The following is a 15704-nucleotide window of genomic DNA, read 5'->3' as shown; positions in this document are numbered from 1 at the left end:
AATTCTTTTAAACAAAAAGGGGAAAACATCTTTCCACAGTTGTAATTAAGATTGTGGGAGAATATAACACTGACAAGTCCAGTCACTACAAATTTGTTGGAGGAGGTTTAAACAAAAGCCTGAGGAGTGGGGGTGAAGAAGAAGGATTATCAGGGGAAGAGAAAGGTACAGACATCCACTCAACCTTTACATGTTTCACAATACTGCCCTGGTCCTTAGGAGAAGGAGAAGTGAATCACAGGTGTGGCTGAAAAGGAGAAATGGCTACCTGACTGGACCATCTCGGTTTCCATTTCCTATTTTTCCTTCATTTGCAGGTTTCTACCAAAAAAAAAAAAAAGAAAAATCAGGTTTGGGCCTGGAAACTATGTTGTGGAAATTGACCATATTTTGGGATTTGTGCAAAAAAAAGAAATTCTAGGAAAAAAATGTTCCGACTCTGAGACTTTTCTAATTCAACATGATATATATATTGGGTTGGCCAAAAAGTTCGTTCGTTTTTTTTTTTTTTTTTAATTAATTTTTATTGGAGTATGGTTGCTTTACAATGTTGTGTTAGTCTCCACTGCACAACAAAGTGAATCAGCCATGCACATACAGATATCCCCTCCCTTTTGGACTTCCCTCCCATTTAGGTCACCACAGTGCATTAGGTAGAGTTCCCTGTGCTATACAGTATGTTCCCATCAGTTGTATATTTTATACGTAGTATCAATAATGTATATGTGTCAATCCCCATCTCCCAATTCCTCCCACCCCACCCCTTTCCCATTGGTATCCATACATTTGACTCTACGTCTGTGTCTATTTCTGCTTTGCAAATAAGATCATCTATACCATTTTTCTAGTTTCCACATATATGCATTATTATAAGATATTTGCTTTTCTCTTTCTGACTTATTTCACTCTGTATGACACTCTCTAGGTCCGTCCATGTGTCTACAAATGACCCAATTTCATTCCCTTTTATGGCTGAGTAATATTCTAGTGTATATATATACCACATCTTCTTTATCCATTCCTCTGTTGACAGACATTTAGGTTGCTTCCATGGCCTGGCTATTGTAAATTGTGAGGCTATGAACATTGGGGTGCCTGTGTTTTTTTTGAATTATGATTTTCTCTGGGTATATGCCCAGTAGTGGGATTTTTGGGTCATATGGTAGTTCTATTTTTAGTTTTTTAAGGAACCTCCATACTGTTCTCCATAGTGGCTGTATCAATTTACATTGCCACAAACAGTGCAAAAGGGTTCCCTTTTCTCCACACCCTCTCCAGCATTTATTATTTGTAGATTTTTTGATGATGGCCATTCTGACTGGTGTGAGGTGATACTTCATTGTAGTTTTGATTTGCATTTCTCTAATAATTAGTGATGTTGAGCATCTTTTCATGTGCCTCTTGGCCATCCATATGTCTTCTTTGGAGAAATGTCTGTTTAGGTCTTCTGCCTATTTTTTTTTTATTGCATTGTTTATTTTTTTGATATTGAGCCACATGAGCTCTTTGTAAATTTTGGAGACTAATCCCTTGTCAATTGCATCATTTGCAAATATTTTCTCCCATTCTGTGGGTTGTCTTTTTGTTTTCTTTATTGTTTCCTTTGCTGTGCAAAAGCTTTTGAGTTTAACTAGGTCTCATTTGTTTATTTCTGTTTTTATTTCCATTGCTGTAGGAGGTGGGTCACAAAAGATCTTGCTGCAATTTATGTCAAAAAGTGTTCTGCCTACGTTTTCCTCTAAGAGTTTTAGAGTGTCTGGCCTTACATTCAGGTCTTTAATCCATTTTGAGTTTATTTTTGTGCATGGTGTTAGGGAGTGTTCTAATTTCATTCTTTTACATGTAGCTGTCTAGTTTTCCCAGCACCATTTATTGAAGAGACTGTCTTTTCTCCATTGTATATTTTTGTCTCCTTGTCATAGATTAGGTGACCATAGGTACATGGGTTTATCTCTGGACTTTCTATCCTGTTCCATTGACCTATATTTCTGTTTTTGTGCCAGTACCATATTGTCTTGATTACTGTAGCTTTGTAGTATAGTCTGAAGTCAGGGAGCCTGATTCCTCCAGCTCCACTTTTCTTTCTCAAGATTGCTTTGACTATTCGGGGTCTTTTGTGTTTCCATACAAATTTTAAGATTTTTTTGTTCTAGTTCTGTGAAAAATGTCAATGGTAATTTGATAGGGATTGCACTGAATCTGTAGATTGCTTTGGGTAGTATAGTCATTTTCATAGTATTGATTCTTCCAATCCAAGAACATGGTATGTCTCTCCATCTGTTTGTGTCATCTTTGATTTCTTTCATCAGTGTCTTGTAGTTTTCTGAGTACAGGTCTTTTAACTCCTTAGATAAGTTTATTCCTAGGTATTTTATTCTTTTTGTTGCAATGGTGAATGGGATTGTTTCCTTAATTTCTCTTTCTGATCTTTCATTGTTAGTGTATAGGAATGCAAGAGATTTTGCTGCATTAATTTTGTATCCTGCAAATTTACCAAATTCATTGATTAGCTCTAGTAGTTTTCTGGTGGCATCTTTAGGATTCTCTATGTATAGTGTCATGTCATCTGCAAACAGTGACAGTTTTACTTCTTCTTTTCCAATTTGTATTCCTTTTAGTTCTTTTTCTTTTCTGGTTGCCGTGGCTAGGACTTCCAAAACTATGTTGAATAATGGTGGCGAGAATGGACATCCTTGTCTTGTTCCTGATCTTAGAGGAAATACTTTCAGTTTTTCACCATTGAGAATGATGTTTGCTGTAGTTCTGTCATATATGGCCTTTATTATTTTGAGGTAGGTTCCCTCTATGCCCACTTATGATAATTTTTATCATAAATGGATGTTGAATTTTGTCAAAAGTGTTTTCTGCATCTATTGAGATGATCATATAGTTTTTATTCTTCAGCTTGTTAATATGGTGTATCACATTGATTGATTTGCATATATTGAAGAACCCTTGCATTCCCAGGATAAATCCCACTTGATCATGGTGTATGATCTTTTTAATGTGTTGTTGGATTCAGTTTGCTAGTGTTTTGTTGAGGATTTTTGCATCTATAGTTCATATCACTATATTGGCCTGTAATTTTTTTGTGTGTGGTATCTTTGTCTGGTTTTGGTATCAGGGTGATGGTGGCCTCATAAAATGTGTTTGGGAGTGTTCCTTCCTCTGCAATTTTTGGAATAGTTTCAGAAGGATAGGTGTTAACTCTTCTCTAAATGTTTGATAGAATTCACTTCTGAAGCCATCTGGTCTTGGACTTTTGTTTGTTGGAAGATTTTTAATTACAGTTTCAATTTTATTACTTGTGATTGATCTGTTTATATTGTCTAATACTTCCTGGTTCAGTCTTGGAAAGTTGTACCTTTCCAAGAATTTGTCCATTTCTTCCAGGTTGTCCATTTTATTGGCATATAGCTGTTTGTAGTAGTCTTTTATGATCTTTTGTATTTCTGTGGTGTCCATTGTAACTTCTCCTTTATCATTTCTAATTTTATTGATTTGAGTCCTCTCCCTCTTTTTCTTGATGAGTCGGGCTAAAGGTTTATCAATTTTGTTTATCTTCTCAAAGAACCAGCTTTTAGTTTTATTGATCTTTGCTATTGTTTTCTTTGTTTCTATTTCATTTATTTCTGTCCTGATCTTTATGATTTCTTTCCTTCTATTAACTTTGGGGTTTTTTTGTTGTTGTTCTTCTTCTTCTTTCTCTAGTTCCTTTAGGTGTAAGGTTAGATTGTTTATTTTGGATTTTTCTTGTTTCTTGAGGTAGGATTGTATTGCTATAAACTTCCCTTTTAGAACTGCTTTTGCTGCATCCCATAGATTTTGGGTCGTCCTGTTTTCATTGTCATTTGTTTCTATGATTTTTTTATTTCCTCTTTGATTTCTCTGGGTTATTTAGTAACATATTGTTTAGCCTCCGTGTGTTTGTGTTTTTTACATTTTTTTTTTGCTGTAACTGATTCCTAATCTCATAGTGTTGGAAAGTTGCTTGATATGATTTCAATTTTCTTGAATTTATTGAGACTTGATTTGTGACCCAAGATGTGATCTATCCTGGAGAATGTTCCATGTGCACTTGAGAAGAAAGTGTATTCTGCTGCTTTAGGGTGGGATGTCCTATAAATACCAATTAAGTCTATCTGGTCTAATGTGTCATTTAAGGCTTGTGTTTCCTTATTAATTTTCTGTCTGGATGATCTATCCTTTGGTTTAAGTGGAGTGTTAAAGTCCCCCACTATTATAGTGTTTCTGTCGATTTCCTCTTTTATACCTGTTAGCATTTGCTTATGTATTGAGGTACTCCTATGCTGGGTGCATAAATATTTACAATTGTTACATCTTCTTCCTGGATTGATCCTTTGATCATTATGTAGTGTCCTTCCTTGTCTCTTGTAAGAGTCTTTATTTTAAAGTCTATTTTATCTGATATGAGTATTGCTACTCCAGCTTTCTTTTGATTTCCATTTTCATGGAATATCTTTTTCCGTCCCCTCACTTTCAGTCTGTATGTGTCCCTAGGTCTGAAGTGGGTCTCTTGTAGACAGCATATATACGGGTCTTGTTTTTGTATCCATTCTGCCAGCTTGTGTCTTTTGGTTGGAGCATCTAATCCATATTACCATTTCTTAATTGTTTTGGGTTTGTTTTTGTAGGTCTTTTTCTTCTCCTGTGTTTAACGCTTAGAGAAGTTCCTTTAGCATCTGTTGTAGAGCTGGTTTGTTGGTGCTGAATTATGTTAGCTTTTGCTTGTCTGTAAGGCTTTTGATTTCGCTATCGAATCTGAATGAGATCCGTTCTGGGTAGAGTAATCTTGGTTGTAGGTTTTTCCCTTGCATCATTTTAAATGTATCCTGCCACTCCCTTCTGGCATGCAGAGTTTCTGTTGAAAAATCAAGTGATAACCTTATGGAGATTCCCTTGTGTGTTATTTGTTGCTTTTCTCTTGCTGCTTTTAATATTTTTTCTTTGTATTTAATTTTAGTTAGCATGATTAATATGTGTCTCTGTGTGTTTCTACTTGGGTTTATCCGGTATGGGATTCTCTGTGCTTCCTGGACTTGATTGACTATTTCCTTTCCCATGTTAGGGAAATTTTTGACTATAATCTCTTCAAATATTTTCTCAGACCGTTTCTCTTTCTCTTCTTCTGGGACCCCTACAAACCAGATGTTGGTGCATTTAATGTTGTCCCATAGGTCTCTGAAACCGTCCTCAATTCTTTTCATCCTTTTTTCTTTATTCTGCCCCGTGGCAGTTATTTCCACCGTTCTATCTTCCAGCTCAATTATCCATTCTTCTGCCTCAGTTATTCTGCTATTGATTTCTTCTGGTGTATTTTTAATTTCAGTTGTGTTGTTCATCACTGTTTGTTTGTTCTTTAGTTCTTCTAGGTCCTTGTTAAATGTTTCTTGTATAGTCTCCATTCTATTTCCAATATTTTGGATCATCTTTATTATCATAACTCTGAATTCTTTTTCAGATAGATTGCCTATTTCCTCTTCATTTATTTGGTCTTGTGGGTTTTTACCTTGCTCCTTCATCTGCAACATAGTTCTCTGTCTTCTCATTTTGTTTAACTTACTGTGTTTGGGGTCTCCTTTCTGCAGGCTGCAGTGTCATAGTTCCTCTTGCTTCTGGTGTCTGCCCCCAGTGGGTGAGGTTGGTCCAATGGCTGTGTAAGCTTCCTGGTGGTGGGGACTGGTGCCTGCATTCTGGTGGATAGAGCTGGATTTTGTCCCTCTGATGGGCAGGGCCACATCAGTTGGTGTGTTTTGGGGTGTCTGTGAGCTTAGTATGACTTTAGGCAGCCTGTCTGCTAATGGGTGGGGTTGTGTTACTCTTTTGCTAGTTGTTTGGCATGAGGTCTCCAGCATTGGAGCTTGCTGGCCGTTGGATGGAGCTGGGTCTTGGTGTTCAGATGGAGACCTCTGGAGAGCTCTTGCTGGTTAATATTCCCTGGGGCCAGGAGTTCTCTGCTTGTCCAGCATCCTGGACTTTGCTCTCCCACCTCAGAGGCTCAGGCCTGACCCCTGGTTAGAGAACCAAGACCCCGCAAGCTGCATGGCATGGAATTTAAAAAAAAAAAAAAGGAAAACGAACAGACAGACAAAACTCCCAAGACAAATGGTAACAGCAAAATCAAACAGAGAAAAACCCACAAAGAAACAAACACACACACACACACACACACACACAAACACAGAGAGAAAACAAAAGAGAAGAGAGCAACCAAACAAATAAATGAATCCAAAACCGAAAACAAACAATAAAAACTAAACTAACAAAAACAAAAAACAAATCAAAAGCAGAAAGCAAACTACAAAAAAAGGCAAAGAAAGCATAAAACAAACACAAAAGTGATCCAAAAAAAGATAAAAACAAAAGAAAGAAGAAAACAAAAGGAAAAACCACGAAACAGCAAAAAAGTAATGTAAAAATAGAAAAATAGAAAATTTAGTTTAAAATGCGATAAAAACAAAGCAAAACAAAAGAAAAAACAAAAATAAGGAAAAAACACAATGTAACAAAGCAGTAAAGTAAAAATAGAAAAAGAATAAAATTAAAAATATATTAAAAATAAAAGCATAAAAAAGGAAAAAAAACAAATAAAAATAACAATTAAAAGAATAATAGGGGCTTCCCTGGTGGCGAAGTGGTTGAGAATCTGCCTGCTAATGCAGGGGACGTGGGTTCGAGCCCTGGTCTGGGAAGATCCCACATGCCGCGGAGCAGCTGGGCCCGTGAGCCACAACTACTGAGCCTGCGCGTCTGGAGCCTGTGCCCTGCAACGGGAGGGGCCGCGGTAGTGAGAGGCCTGTGCACCGCGATGAAGAGCGGCCCCCGCACCACGATGAAGAGTGGCCCCCACTTGCCGCAACTAGAGAAAGCCCTCGCATGAAACGAAGACCCAACACAGCCAAAAATAAAAATAAATAAATAGATAAATAATGTAGCTATAAAACAAATAATAAAAAAAGAACAGCAATGGAACAAAATGAAACAAAAAAATTACAGTAATAATAATATTTTCCTGGGGCCTCAGGTGTCAGTGTCCTTGCCCCCACAGGGAGCCTCAACCAATCCCCGCCTCCCCAGGAAGTCCTCCAATACCTCTAGGTAGGTCTCTGGACTTGATGTTGGCACTGTGGGGCCAGCTCAGACTCTGACCTGGCCCAGTTCCCTCATGTACTTGCCCCCAGTGTCTACAGTTGTTAAGGCTAGACCAGCCTCAATTGTGGGAACGCTCATTGACTATTCAGATATTCCACAGATGCAGGGTTTACCAAGCCAATTGCCAGGATTTAATCCTCTGCTCCTGCAGCTGCACAGAGAGATTTCTGTTCCTCTTCTTTTGTCACACCGCCCCTGGGGCTCAGCTTTGGTTTTGACCTCACCTCTGCATGTTGGCCACCCGCAGGCATCTGTTCTCCACCCAGGTGAGAGGGGGCAAAAGCAGTGGCTGATTAGGGCTCACTTGCTCTCTCAGGCCGGGGAGAGGGATGGATATGGCAGCCACAAATGTGATGTGCAGGGAGTGCCTGTGGTGGCAGAGCCCAGCAGGAAGTTGCAACAGCCTGAGGTGCGCCATGCATTCTCCCGGGGTAGTTGGGCCCAGATTGCGGGCCCCTCGGCAGTGGCAGGCTGCGCAGACTCCCGGGAATGTGTGGGCAGTTACCTGCACTTGCTCATGGGACCCTTGGTGGTAGCGGCGGCAGTGGTAGCAGTCTGCGCCCACCTCTCGAGCTCGTGTAAGCAGTGCCTGGTTGCCTGTGAACACACGGAGAAAGAAACTCTTATAGTGGGCCTGCCCCTCTCCTTGTGCACCCCCCGACAATGGTCCTTTGTCTCTCTGGTGAGCCCAGGTTTCTTCCTGGACTCCCTCAGCTGTGACACACTAGCCCCCTCAGGCTGTCTTGAAGCAGCCAACCCTAGTCCTCTCCCTGGGGTCTGACCTCCAAAGCCCAAGCCTCAGCACCCAACCACCACCTGCCCCGGCGGGCGAGCAGACAAGTGTCTCAGGCTGGGGAGTGCCAGTCGGCACCGACCCTCTGTGCAGGACTCTCTGCTTTGCCGTACGCACACCTGTTGCTGCGCTCTCCTCTGAGGCTCCAAATCTCCCCCCGTCCCTGCAAGTGTGGGGGCTTCCTAGTGGAGCACTCTCCCTTGTTTTCTTGATGAGTCTGGCTAAAGGTTTATCAATTTTGTTTATCCTTTCAAAGAACCAGCTTTTAGTTTCATTGATCTTTTCTACTGTTTTCTTTGTTTTATATTTCATTTATTTCTGCTCTGATCTTTATGATTACTTTCCTTCTACTAACTTTGGGCTTTGTTTGTTCTTCTTTCTGTAGTTGCTTTAGGTGTAAGGTTAGGTTGTTTGAGATTTTCCTTGTTTCCTGAGGTAAGCTTGTATCACTATGAATGTCCCTCTTAGAACTGCTTTTGCCACATCCCATAGGTTTTGGATTGTTGTGCTTTCATTTTCATTTGTCTCTACGTATTTTTTTATTTCCTCTTTGATTTCTTCAGTGATCCATTGGTTGCTTAGTATCATATTGTTTAGCCTCCATGTGTTTGCATTTTGTACAGTTTTTTCTTGTAGTTGATTTCTAATCTCATAGCATTGTGGTCAGAAAAGATGCTTGATGTGATTTGAGTTTTTAAAAATTTACCGAGGCTCTCTTTGTGGCCCAGCTTGTGATCAATCCTGGAGAATGTTCCATGTGCACTTGAGAAGAATTTATATTTTGCTGCTTTTGGATGGAATGCTCTATAAATATTAACTAATTCTATCTGGTCTAATCTGTCATTTAAGGCCTGTGTTTCCTTATTGATCTTCTGTCTGGATGATCTTTCCATTGATGAAAGTGGGGTGTAAAAGTCCCCCAATATTATTGTGTTACTGTCTATTTCTCCTTTTATGGCTGTTAGTATTTGCCTTATATATTGAGGTTCTCCTAGTTTGGGTGCGTATATATTTACACTTATTATATCTTCTTTCCTTGATCATTATGTAGTATCCTTCTTTGTCTCTTGTAACAGTTTTTATTTCAAATTCTATTTTATTTGATATAAGTATTGCTACTCCAACTTTCTTTTGATTTCCACTTGCATGGAGTACCTTTTTCCATCCCCTCATTTTCAGTCTGTATGTGTCCCTAGATCTGAAGTGGGTCTCTTGTAGACAGCATACATATGGGTCTTGCTTTTGTATCCATTCAGCCAATCTGTGTCTTTTGGCTGGAACATTTAATCCATTTACATTTAAGGTAATTATCAATATGCATGTTCCTACTGCCACTTTCTTAACTGTTTTGGATTTGTTTTTGTAGGTCTTTTTTCTTCCCTTCCTCTTTTGTTCTCTTCTCTTGTGATTTGATGACTAACTTTAGTGTAGTGTTTGGATTCCTTTTTCTTTTTTGTGTGTGTGTATTTACTGTAGATTTTAGGTTTGCAGTTACCATGAGGTTTTGATGTAGCAGTCTATATATACACAAGGTTGTTTTAAGTTGCTGGTGTCTTAATTTCAAATGCCTTTACAGTATCCTCCATTTGTACTCTCCTCTTCTCACAGTTGCTCATTTTGATATCATATTTGTGTGCAGATGATTTTCTACCTTTACTTTATGTTTGCCTTTACCTGTGAGCTTTTCCGTTCATAATTTCCTTGTTTCTAGCAGTGGCTTTTCTTTTCTGCTTAGAGAAGTTCCTTTAGCATTTGGTGCAAAGCTGGTCTGGTGGTGCTAAATTTCCTTAGCTTTTTTTTGTCTGTAAAGCTTTTGATTTTGCTGTTGAATCTGAATGAGAGCCTTGCTGGGTGGAGTATTCTTCACTGTAGGTTCTTCCCTTTCATCACTTTAAATATATCATGCCACTCCCTTCTGGCCCGTAGAGTTTCTGCTGAGAAATCAGCTGATAACCTTATGAGAATTCCCTTGTATGTTATTTTTTGCTTTTCCCTTGTTGCTTTTAATATTTTTTCTTTGTCTTTAATTTTTGTCAGTTTGATTACTATGTGTCTTGGCATGTTCCTCCTTGGCTTTATTATATCTGGAACTCTCTGTGCTTCCTGGACTAGGGTGACTGTTTCCTTTCCCATGTTAGGAAAGTTTTCAGCTATTATCTCTTCAAATATTTTCTCAGGTCTTTTCTCTCTCTTCTTCTTCTTCTGGGACCCCTATAACGTGAAAGTTGGTGCATTTAATGTTGTCCCAGAGGTCTTTTAGACTGTCTTCATTTCTTTTTGTTCTTTTTTCTTTATTCTGTTCCATGGCAGTGATTTCCACCATTTTGTCTTCCAGCTCACTTACCCATTCTTCTGCCTCAGTTACTCTTCTGTTGATTCCTTCTAGTGTATTTTTTCATTTCAGTTGTTTTATTGTTCATCTCTGTTTGTTTGTTCTTTAGTTCTTCCAGGTCTTTGTTAAACATTTCTTGCATCTTCTTGATCTGTGCCTCCATTCTTTTTCCGAGATCTTGGATCATCTTCACTGTCATTACTATGAATTCTTTTTCTGGTAGATTGCCTATCTCCACTTCACTTAGTTGTTCTTCTGGGGTTTTATCTTGTTCCTTCATCTGGGACATATTCCTCTGCCATCTCATTTTGTCTAAATTTCTATGATTGTGGTTTCTGTTCTGCAGGCTGCAGGATTGTAGTTCTTCTAGCTTCTGCTGTCTGCCCTCTGGTGGATGAGTCTGTCTCAGAGGCTTGTGCAGGCTTCCTGGTGGGAGAGTTCCTGCCCAGTGGTGGGTGGAGTGGGTCTTGTCCCTCTGGTGGGCAGGGCCATGCTCAGGAAGACTTTAAGTAGCCTGTCTGCTGATGGGTGGGGCTGTTTCTTGCCCTGTTGGTTGTTTGGCTTGAGATGTCCCAGAACTGGAGCCTACAGGCTGTTGGGTGGGGTTAGGTCTTGGTGGGGGGGGGGGGGATGGCAACCTCTGGGAGGGCTCACACTCCTGAGTATTCACCAGAACTGCTGCAGCCGGTGTCTTTGTCCCTGCAGTGAGCCACAGCCACCCCCCACCTACACAGGAGACCCTCTAATACTAACAGGTAGGTCTGGCCCAGTCTCTTATGAGGTCATTGCTTTCTTCCCTAGGTCCTAGTGCGAATGGGACCTTGTGTGCGCCCTCCAAGGTGGAGTTTCTGTTTCCCCTAGTCCTGTGGAATTCCTGTGATCAAACCCCGCTGGCCTTTACAGCCAGATTCCCTGGGGGTTCCTCCTCCTGTTGCCAGACCCCAAGGCTGAGAGGCCTGATGTGGGCCTCAGGACTTTCACTCCTGTGGAAGAACTTCTGTGGTATAAATATTTTCCATTTTGTGGGTTGCCCACCTGGTGTGTATGGGATTTGATTTTATCACAGTTGTGCCCCTCCTACCATCTTGTTGTGGCTTCTTCTTTGTCTTTGGGTGTAGGGTATCTTTTTGTTAGCTTCCAGCATTTTTTTTGGTCGATGGTTGTTCAGCAATTAGTTATGATTTTAGTGTTTTTGTAAGAAGGAAGGAGTGAGTTCACATCCTTCTACTCTGCCATCCTGCTGGCCAATCTCCTCCGTTCTTTTCTTTCTGTTCAGGTCCTCTATTGACTGCCTGGAAAAGGCCAAGTATAGGTATTTTCAAGTTTTAACTTTATTTTCAAGTTTATCAAAAACTTTTGAAGTTAACCCACAGAAAATGTTCTGATCAACGTTGGCATTTTTCAGCAGATCCACTTTCTGTGTCCCACAGGGTTCTGTGTTGCAAATATGTATAGCAACCCCTGGCAGGTTGATGACTGGTTGCACATGGGGCCCTCAGAGGTGGCTTTCCTTCTCATGTATTTTCGTTTAGAACTCAGCAATCCAAATGAAAGCCCAAGAGGATTTTACAAGCTACCATATTTCAACCACATGTCTATATATGTCTCCTACTACCTGGGACAATATCCTTGGGAAATTGTTGGGATTTACATAACCCTAGTGGGGGACCACAGCTCCTACCAAGTAGACATGTAAATATAATCTAAATAATCACATTAAGGGCTGAATTGTGTCCCCCACATATTAAAGTTTTAAACCTAACCCACCTCCCTCAGAATGTAGCCAATATTTGGAGATAAGGCCTTTAAAGGAGGTTATTAAGTTAAAATTGACACCTTGATCTTGAACTTCTAGCATCCAAAAGTGTGAGAAAAATAAATTGCTGTGTGTAAGCTCCTCAGTCTGTGATATTTTGCTATGGCAGCTCTAGCAAACTAATACAAGACAGCACTTATTTTGTTAAGTTATCATTATGATCAAAGAGAGAAAGAGATTTTTCAAGTACCAGACAATGGGAACCCTTAAATCTTGGTTGGAAAATTAGAAAAAAAAGCAGCTATACACATATCCCCACATACATATACACATAAATGTGTGTTGTTAAACTGCCATACTGATTTCATAATTATTTATCGATTGCCTTTAGGTTCCTGGAATTGTGGTAATAATAATAATGATAATGATAAAAATAATGGCTAATGCTTACATAGCATTTAGTATGGTTCAGGTAATGTTGTAAGTACTTTGTCTATATTAACTCATTTAATCCTAACAACAAACTCACAAGATAGACAATGTTATTATCTGCATTTCAAAGGTGAAGGAACTAAGGCCCAGGGAGGAAGAATAATTGATCAAGATCACAGAACTCACAAGAGGCTGAGTTAGGATCTGAATCCAAATAGCTTGCTCCAGAATCTGAGATTTTTAAGCACCGTGACTGCCTGCCGGATTCTGACAATGTGATAGAGAATGATTGAGATGCTAGGGAAGATGTTCATACAAGGCTAGTGAAAACTTCTACATACGAAAAGGCTTAGCAGCTAAGATTGGAGCATCCACCCACCCTTGTGAGTATCATCTGTCAGTTTGTCACTGTCTGGATAAAAAAAAGTTATATGGCTATAACCGACAAATGCAGTTTGCCTTCAGTTACTGCTATTGTAAAGATACGGCCTGAGTCCTCCATACTTTCTGGCCCACAGTGAAAAGAATTCTGAATTTGAGCATCAGAATACCTAGCGTCAAGGTCCCACTTTATCACTTTGAGCTATTTAACCTTCAGCATGTCAAATCAGAAAAGTTTTCCTAACTGTAAAATAGAGGTAAAATACTACTTTGTGGATTTATGTGAGGCTTGAGTAAGACAATGAATATAAAAGATCCTGATAGAAACAAATTGCTCAATAAAGTAATTCTGAAAAAGCTGAGTCAAAAATCTTACCAAGGTGAATAAAAATCCATGACAGTACATGTAGGATATTATTGCCAACTCCTCCTAGATAAATCTAGAGATGAGCTTAATATTTAGTAGGAAGAATGAAGCAGAGATGAAGTGAAGGAAGAATTTTAATTCACTTTATTTTTAGCTTACATTGCTTTCCTACATATCTCTTAGACTTTTACATTCTACTACGTATGCTAGACAATGGGTAACAGTTAATGAGTCTTGCTCTAAGTGGTGAATGATATTATGCACTTAACACTATACAATCAAACCATCTGTATTAATAAACATGTTACTCCTTCAGTATTTACAATCATCTTTGGTGTCAAAATAGTATGAAATAGTATAAGTCATATAAATCTCATGATTATTGTTATTTCACTTACCTATGTTAAAAAGGCCAGGATCTGCCTCCCCAACAGTTGAGATCATCTTTCCGTCAAACATCTCCTCCCACGCCCCCTGTAAGACCCTAGATACTGATGAGCTAGAGGCAAAAGAAACTCTAGGTTATGAGACTGGCACCATGACCTTCATACTTGGAGAGAAGGCAAGGAGAAGACTCCAACTAGGAGTGTACTGTTAGCCAGTGGACATCAATAGGGCAGGATGAGGGCACCATGAAAACTGACTCTAAAAGTCCAGGGTCTGGAGATAAGGGAGCAGAGGAAAAGGTTGTGGTAAGGGAGGGTGGGAAAGAATCAGCTCAAGAATTTTGCTGTTCTTACTGCCTCTCACCTTTTGGGTACATAAAAGTAAAAGAGTTCGTAAACCAAACTCAAAGTTTTCCTAAGAAATCACAGATACTTTCCTGCCCTATGGTTCCCACTGGCCTGGATAACTGGCATAGCCTTGTTTTCCCAGCCTCTAAGCCACCCTTACCCCACCATCCTATTTCCATATTGACACCAGGGCTATCTTTCTAATTAGAAATTCTTTTGCCACTTCCCTGATGAAACACCTTCACTAGTTCCCTGGTGGTTTTTTGTTTTTTTCTTAAACATCTTCACTGGAGTATAACTGGCCCACAATGGCGTGTTAGCCCCAGCTCCACAACAAAGTGAATCATCTATACATATACACACGTCCCCACATCTCCTCCCTCCTGCGTCTCCCCCCCCATCCCACCACCCCAGGCAGTCACAAAGCACCGAGCCGATCTCCCCGCGCCATGCGGCTGCCTCCCACCAGCTATCCACCCCACGTTTGGTAGTGTACACACGTCCATGCCACTCCCCCACTCCGTCCCAGCCCACCCCTCCCCCTCCCCGCATCCCCAAGTCCATTCCCTAGTAGGTCTGCGTCCCCACTCCTGTCCTGCCCCTAGGCTCTTCACGACCATCCTTGTTTAGATCCCACACACACGTGCCAGCATACGGTACCAGTCTTTCCCTCTCTGACCCACCTCACTCTGCACGACAGACTCCAGGTCCATCCACCTCACCACAAACAACTCAACTTCGCCTCTTTCCATGGCTGAGCAACATTCCATTGCATATATGTGCCACATCCTCTTCATCCATCCGTTGATGGACACTTAGGTTGCTTCCATGTCCTGGCTATTGTAAATAGAGCTGCAATGAACATTTTGGTACATGACTCTTTTTGAATTATGGTTTTCTCATTCCCTGGTGTTTTTAAGATAGAGTGCAATTCCTTGGCATGACTGTATCCGTTATCTACTGCTGCATAAAAAATTACCCCAAAACCTAGTGGCATAAAACAACAATAATCACTAATTGTCTTTCATGGTTACTGTGGGTATAAATTCAGGCAGAATATAGCAAGAGTGGTCTGTTCTGCAGTATCCAGGACCCTGCAAAGAGACTCACTGGCTAAAATCATCTGAAGTCCTGTTCATCCCGTGTCTGATGGCTGATGCTGGCTGGGGCCTGGCTGGGGCCAGGATCCAGAACATCTACACCAAGCCTCTCCTTTTGACCTGGCCTTCCTCACAACATGCTGACTTCTAAAGACAAGGGTCCAGAGAGAGAGGGAGAGAGGGAGAGAGGCAGGAGGAGAGGGGGAGGAGAAGGAAGAAGAAGAAGCACACTGGACAGAAGCAATATTGTCGTTTATGACCCAGCCTTGGGAGTCATGCAGCATCACTCCTGCCATGTCCTATTGGTCAGGAGGTTATAGAGGCAGCCCAGGTTCACAGAGAGGGAACAGAGACCCTACTTCCAGATGGAGGAAAGTAAGATCCTGTGGAATGGGATATATAATTGTGAGGTCACCTTTGAAAAATACAGTCTGCCATATGGCTTAACCTGACCCTTCGCCCCCAGCTTACCTTTCCAGCATCATTTCCCTCTACTCCTTGCCACTCACCTTACACTTTCCAGACTGATCTGTTTTGTTTAGTTTTTTTCTTTGACGATGATGAACTTCTCCATGCCTCTGAACCCTTGTATATGGTACTCCTTGTGCTTGGAATGTCCTTCCTTCTCCCTGTTAA

This window comes from Eschrichtius robustus, chromosome 1, assembly GCF_028021215.1.
Source record: "Eschrichtius robustus isolate mEscRob2 chromosome 1, mEscRob2.pri, whole genome shotgun sequence".
Lineage (NCBI taxonomy): Eukaryota > Metazoa > Chordata > Mammalia > Artiodactyla > Eschrichtiidae > Eschrichtius > Eschrichtius robustus.
The sequence above is the reverse complement of the archived record's forward strand: the minus strand, read 5'-3'. Positions refer to the sequence as shown.